Source organism: Eucalyptus grandis, chromosome 9 (genome assembly GCF_016545825.1).
Source record: "Eucalyptus grandis isolate ANBG69807.140 chromosome 9, ASM1654582v1, whole genome shotgun sequence".
NCBI lineage: Eukaryota > Viridiplantae > Streptophyta > Magnoliopsida > Myrtales > Myrtaceae > Eucalyptus > Eucalyptus grandis.
In genome coordinates, this window is record NC_052620.1 from 41,632,898 (window position 1) to 41,640,722 (window position 7,825).

Genomic DNA, 7,825 nt, shown 5'->3' on the forward strand with positions numbered 1-7,825 from the left:
TTTTCATAGGAAGTTAACAAGTAGGGATGATTATGCAAAAGAAATACTATAAAAGATGATAAAGAAGACTCAAGACTTAGACAATTATATCTATAAAAAAAAATTACAATCTAATCTGAGCTGTCCTAGATTGTCATGCACAACTCATATCCTTTCCGAATATTTTAGCATGCAGAAGTACAATTGAAATTTTCACAACATTCCTTACAAGAAATTGCACAATTTTATTGAATATTCATATGTTTCTTAATATTAACACTACTAATTATCAACACATATAATACATTACAAAAGTCCAAGGAAGGGTCGGGTCACCTAAAACCATCATGCCACTCTTCCACCAAAAACTTGCCTATACAAAAATCAAAATATTCTCTATGGATCAACCACCAAAAACTTGCAGTGGTAGATGGTGATCCATCCTACAAAATTGAAGGAAAAAAAAAAGTGAGACAAAGCTCATTAAATGAAATCTCAACTTCAAAGTATCCCAACTCATGGGACATCTCAACTCTCAAGGCATCCCAAACACTCCTTGGGATATCTTAACTCGGAGGCATTGTTGCCACTAATATGTAAGTAACAAAAATAATTTTTATGACACTTCCCATATTTAATCAAGTAGTAATAGTGTACATAATAATCCCATAATCACGTGATCACCCTTGCATCAACAACAAAATCAACACTCATTTCAACAATCCATATCTAGTACACAACATCTTTATGCAGATCATTACCTTACCCTTTTAATGATTACATAATAATGACATACTTACCTCCTTGACATATTCTGAAAATTGACAAATGGTCATATTAAGCAAATGTGTATATTTGGCAAGTGGTTACACTCGGCAAATGGTAGGAGTGAGTACCAGTCTAAGGTCAACTTTGAACCGACCTTGAACGGGCTGTCGGTCCTAATCCAATTCCCTAGGAGATTAGGTCAGTCCTTAGTCTTGGAATTCCTGAACCAACACTGTATGGGTTGGTCATCGGTCCTAGAAGTTTAGGGTCAAATCAACCCTCACTCTATATATAATTTATAATTTTTATATAAATAAAATCCAAAAATAAATGGCATTAATAACATTAAATAGCTCATTTGTTAGGAGTTCAAGTAATTTTACACTATTATCTAATAATTTAGATTTTTAATGTCTTTTACGGGGTCAACAACTATAATTTACAATTGAGGAAAATGTTTTTATGAGAAGTCCTCACGTCGTCCAAAAGGGCATGAACCACTCCTCACGGCATCCTTTTTCTAGTACTCATTCTTGTATGTCTTATTTGTTCTCTTAGTCTTCAATTTGCTAAAATTGAAAGAAATAACTTCTTAGCTAGCCACTTGACATTCACTTTGGGTCACTCGTACCACTCGCCGCTCGATGCTCACCTTGCTTGTTGCTCCCCACTTGATGCTCACCCTGCTCGACGCTTGACACTCACCTCACCTAACGCTTGCCACTCGCCTCTCTTAGCTGACTTCGCTCATCACCAAACCTATTGAGTCAGTCCAATCCTCGGTCGCATTTTCAAAGAGTACAAAAAATGAAATAAAAAAAATTATCAATTGGTCCTGGATTAACCCTAAAACCGAACCAAACCCATTGGGTCAGTCTAGTCCTCAATTGCCTTTTCAAAGTATAAAAAATGCAATAAAAAAATTATTTGTTGGTCTCGGGTTGATCCTAAAACCGAATCGAACCCATTGGGTCGGTCTGATCATTGGTCTCAAACTCAATAGGGTCAGTTCTCGGTCTCAAAAATTGAGGACCAACATTGTGCGGGTTGGTCTTAGGGTTAAGGAGTAAACCGACCCAACCTGGAACCATGCTCACCCCTAACAAATGGATATAAACAAAAGGTGGTTTTATTTAACGAGTGGATGTAAGTGGCGAATTTTCATATTCAATAGGTAAATATAAACATTAAGTAATTGTACTCAATAGGTGGATATAAATAGTAAATGCTCAACAACTAGAAATAGTTAAACATCGACATAACCACTTATCAAATTATTTTCACTTAAAACATTCAAACTTCTCACCTATGTGCCCTAAACACAAATACCAGAATTCAACCTCCCAAATAGATGCATTCGGGGTCTCTACGACAAAATCTATGACTATATCACGTAAAAGCTTGTATGGGCACTATGTTTGATTTCTCTCATTACTACCAAGACACCTTGAAAAACTTTCAAAACTCCACATTTTGAAGTATACCAACATTCAGCTGAATTCAAAGCACTCAAATAATTTGATTCTTCTTCAACTCTAAAGCGTGTCTCACTCCAGTCAATGTCCACATTATACCGTCATCTATTCTAATTTTGACATTACCAATACCTAGGGGTCTACATGGTCCAAGTGGGTGGTTCCCAACCTAGAATCAGGAACCACCCACTAAGGATCGGTTCCAAAAAAATTAGAACCGGGAACCACCCGTTAGTTGCATGGATCCACCCAATAACTAGACCGCCGGTCCAGTTCGATTTCCAAGTGGATCCATAGAACCAGTCTCACCAATAATAATATCGTTTTCCAAATCCCACCGTGAGTACTTTTCATATCGAGTAATATTTTTCTTTAAATAGAATCGGCTTAATTAAGGGTACCATTTTTCTTTATTTTATTGGAAAACACTACCAAAGAAGAGAAATAGGTTTTTTTGCCTGTTTTTGAATCGTTTCAATTGAAATCTAAAATATTTTTTAAGTTCAAGGTTTTGGATGATTGTCACATGTAGATCGTATTCTCTTTTATCCCTTAACAATGCTCAATCTCTTACAACTTTTGCTTTACTGAATTCTTTTTGTAGAAACAATTCTATTGGTACTCCACATATTCTTGAACACAGTATCCTACGTGAATTCTGAAAGTATCCTTTGAATGAGCCATTTAGGGTGCGCGTGGTAAACTTCCCCAGCCCAACAATTTCTATTCTTCTCTTCCCAAAACAAAAAAAGAATAGAAACTTGTTTGATAACGGCAAGTTAGTTTTTTGTTCCCGAGAATAAAAAGTTAGCTCGGGAATGGTTTTGGAATAAAATGAGAAGTAAAAAAAGTTGCTTCTTGTTCGGGAACAAGTTTAAGAAATAAGTGAATTTTCTTTTCTTTTATTCTTCTCTTCGACTGCCATTGAACGCCCTTGATTGCCGCCCGCCGCCGCGCCGCTGCCGTCGGCCGACCGCCGCCATCGCCACCGACCCGCCACCGCCGCCTCCGCCGCCGCTGGAGGCCGCCGCCGCCGCCGGCCGCCGTCGCTGGAGGCCGATCGCCGCCGCGTCGCCGGAGGGACCGCCGGTCGTCGGAGGTCGATCGCCGCCGCGGTCGCCGGAGGCCGACCGCTACCGCTGGCCAACCGATGCCGCCGCCGCGGTCGATGGCGACCGATGGGCCGTGTGACGGCGATCGGTGGTGGCAGTTAGTGGGTGGCGGTCGGCCGACGACGTGCAGCGGCGGCGGTGTCCGGTGGTGGCGGCGGTCTACCGGCAAAAAATAAAAAGCAAATAAATATAAAAAATAAACTATTTTTTACCAAACGCATTTCTATTCTTTTTCTATTTCTAGAGTAAAAATTTTGTGTAGTTACCAAACGGGTTTTTTTACATAGAAATTGTTCCCCATAATAGAAATAGAAAAGAACTATTTCTAAAAAAAAATTGTTCCCCGGCCAAGAAATGTTACCATGCGCAGCCTTATTAAGTTGCTAAAAGGCAACTTATATACTTTATTAAATTCTTATAAAAACATGGAAACCACGAGAAGAGATAAAGCCCTAAAATTTAGGTTTGCTAATTAGTAATTTCGAAATTTATTTTAATATTAAAAATTAATATATTATTATAATATAATCGATACGGTACGAATGGGTGGATTTGCCCATGGAATTGAGGACCGGACCAGTACCCATTGGTTCCCATAAATTTGAACTAGGAGCCAGACTGGTTCCCTCAAGAACCACCGGTTCCGAGTGGTCTGGGCTCGGTTTTGGGTGGTCCGAGTAGGTTTCGGTTCTTTTGCACATCCCTACCAATACCCACAATATTGCACTTAGCATGGTCCCCCAATTGCACTTTACCATTATCCATGCCTTGATATGTAGTAAATCGGTTCATATTTGGTGTCACGTAACTAAATAACCACAATTCATAATATGTTTGTTAAATGACAAATTCTAAGTGACAAACAAGATATAATAAGCACTATTCATATTATAGTCAACTACAGCTACAAAGTCATTTACATATTTAACTTTAATTCCTTTACCTTTCTCGTTCTTCAACTTAAAGAAATACTTTCTAGGATGTCCCATCTTGCTACAACTCTAATAGACAACATCACTAGTCCTAAACTAACTGCATTTGTTTAAATTTGCATTTACAAGAGCACTAGTTCTTCCTCTATCTTAACCTACTAAAGTAATAGACATAAGTTCATAAAATTCTCTTCTATGACGTCTTCACTTAGAAACAAATCATGAACCTCATCAAACATCAAGTTTCTAAACCTATAGAAATTGCTAACAACAGTAATGTTAGTGTTCCAACTATTCAAAAATGAGGATAATAGTATCAAAGAGTCTATCTCATCTTCAAAGTCAATCTCAATCAAACTCAACTTACTAACAACCACATTAAATTCATTGTAATTTAGCAATCAACACCACGCTATTGATAAACGCATCAAGTAGACCTTGTTGATAAATACAACGTTACAAGTTGACGTTAGTCCAATAAAATTCGATACCTATTTATCCAGTAATTCCCAATAAGCTTATTTAGTTAAATTTGGTTTTCTCTAAACATTGCTAAGTGCAAATTCTCTCATAAAGGCAATCATCAACCTACATCTTCTAAAAATAAAATCATGCCCATCAAATATGTCAATTTTCATTGTTCTTTTTTTTTATTACATCAATATGCTTCAACTCAATCAATCTAGGCTCAAATACCAATTTTTACAGAAACAAGCAGTCAAATAATAAAATAAATAGAACAAGAAAATATATCAGACATCAAATTTATGTGGTTCAGTCAGTGTGATCTTAGTCTATGAGAAGAGTAGCAGAATTCCTTAATAGATAAAATAATATAACAAATATTACAACCACACTTGAGTTACTTAAACACTCAAATGTTTCGCAACCCCTAATTTCCCAGCTGAATAATACTATTGGATTACTTTAGGGTGTAATTCACGAGAAATGACCTATTGGATGCTTTTCATGAAAAATATCCTCTTCTTATATAGATAATAATTATACCAAAAACAAGCAACCTACTCAAATTAGGTAATCACTTAAATAGGAAACCTACTTGTGTTGGAAACTTGACATATATTTTCAACAATGAACAATTAAGGCATATTGCCAAGGCAAATATCCTTGACAAAATGACTATATGTTAAAAAAAAAGTACCACTCTTTATAGAGATATGAATCTGATCGCATTCAATCAAAAAATCCACAACATCTCTAATTAAAGCGATTGTAATTACAAGATTGATTCTCATAAAACTTGAGAGCAAGACCACGTCATAAAAAAATTTTAAATATCTATTCATAATTATAACTCTGAAAAAATAAAATTTAATATAGTATTTAAATTATTAAACCAATGCTATGCGCGCATACAAAGTTATATTCAGTATAAGTCCTAAAACCTACAATTCTATGAGATTTAAAAGGGAAATGAAAAAGGATAAACATGACAAATGAAAGTTTACGTAGCAATAAAAATAAATATATAAATTGTTCCACAATGTTGCAGTCACAAATGTGCCCCCATCAAACGTAGAGCTTAGTTTTAGTTTGAAGAATCTTTACTCTTTTTCTTTTCATCGATAAGGAATCTCATATTTATGCGAGGGAAAGTTGTCCGAAAAATCCTACATTTATCGTGTGATAGCCAATTCAATTCTAAATTATTCAATTTGGCCAATCTAGTCATAAATCTTTTGAGGATTTGCCAATTTAGTCATAAACTTTTTGAGACTTTGTTAATTTAGTCTTTTCAGCTAATTTTGATCTAAAATCACTGATATGAATGTCTGCTGTCTTACGTGGTACAATCAACACCGACATTGATGATTTTTGCAATTTAAAGAAAAAAATCTGAAATTTTATGCTTTTTCTTTTTTTCTTTTTCCCTTAACCGTACTCCCAACCAGCCACAAGTGAAGGTGCAAGACATCATGTCCACGATGGCCTTGCTTGGTTTGAGCAGGGGGTTTTGTTCCTCCTTGGCCAATAGCCGATGGGCACAACCTCTCAACTGCCAAAAATCCAATTAAGAAAAAATAAAAATAAAAAGAGAAAAAATTCAAAAATTCAAAACATTTAATAACAAATTGTAAAAACTGTTTACATCAGCACTGACCATCCATGTTGGATGGTCGACGTTGACTAGATCAACAAGTTAGTGATTTCCAACTAAAATTGTCTAAAAGAATTATATTGGCAAATTGTTAAAAGTTTTAAGATTAAATTGATAAATCGTCAAAGATTAAGATGAAACTAGTAAAATTGAAAGATTAAAGATTTGATTAACTGCAGCCCAATATGTGTAGGGTTTTTTTTTGGACAAAATATCCCATTAATATGAAGCCTCGCAGTAAATCGTTTCTTCAATACAATACCTTGAACAATGGACATGCAAGTTGTTTTTTCAAGAATAACTCATAAGGAAAATTTGATGTTGCCATATCATTCTAGAAACGTTACTTTAAGTGAAATAAGATGATAAATTTTCTTTTGCAATTATTATAAAGGAACATGTCTAATTAATTTTAAGAGAAGTGAGAAGTAAGAAAAGGGCCTACATGATGGGACTCTACCACATAATTCCATTCTATCAAACTTCATTATTATTTATAAATATGTGTTAGAAACTCTCAAAAGATACAGCAAACGAAAAGGAAACACGTGGGGGAAAAATCTGACTGGAAGTGCCATCGCATGTGGGTCCGGGAAGAAAGTGCAACCCTTTGAGAACAAGGCTTAAAATTTCAACAAGAAAGTCAAAAGGTTTTTGTTATTTATAATTTCCTTATGAGGGCACTAATGGTCTAGTCTCCATCACTAAAGTGTGCAACATTGTTCTTTCCCAACAAGTTTAATGGAACAAGATGAAACTCGGACCGTAGGATAAGATTCCTCATTTGATGAAACAAGAGCATTCACATAATTCCAGAAACTTCTATATATCATATCTTAAAATCCAATATATGTTCACGCATGCGTCTTAGGATGTCGGAACTCCATTGATGTTCTGATTGATTAATTCCCAATCTAAAGAGTTCACGAAACTCTATGATTATACTGCAGCAGCCATCAATACTTACTAATCTTGATTATTATTAATTATTAGTGACAAATCACAGAATTTTACAATAAAAAAAAATGCTCCGTTGATGCGAAATAGAGATGCCTACTTTTGATTTGTGGGTTGAAAAGATAGACTCATGCGTGCCGAGAAAGAGGAACCTGATTAGACTGATTAGACTTTGGCATGTCGGATGAACGTTCCTGATTATGCATGGGGTTCGGAACTCGACTTCATAAAGCATTCTAAAAAATATTCGAACATAGGACGAGGGGTCCATTCGTCATTGAAGAGTGTGGCTTTTACACTTCTCAAGCAAGCGAGACAACTTCACTTGTCAAGGAAGGCGGAAAAAAGAAAAGAGAGAAGGAAAACGCATACAAGGTGACGTCAGTCAATGAGTCAAGGCACGATTCCTTCCCCTCCCCCCACCCCCTATAAATTCCCCGCTCTTGCCAATGTTAATCCTATCGCTCTTCAAATACACACAAA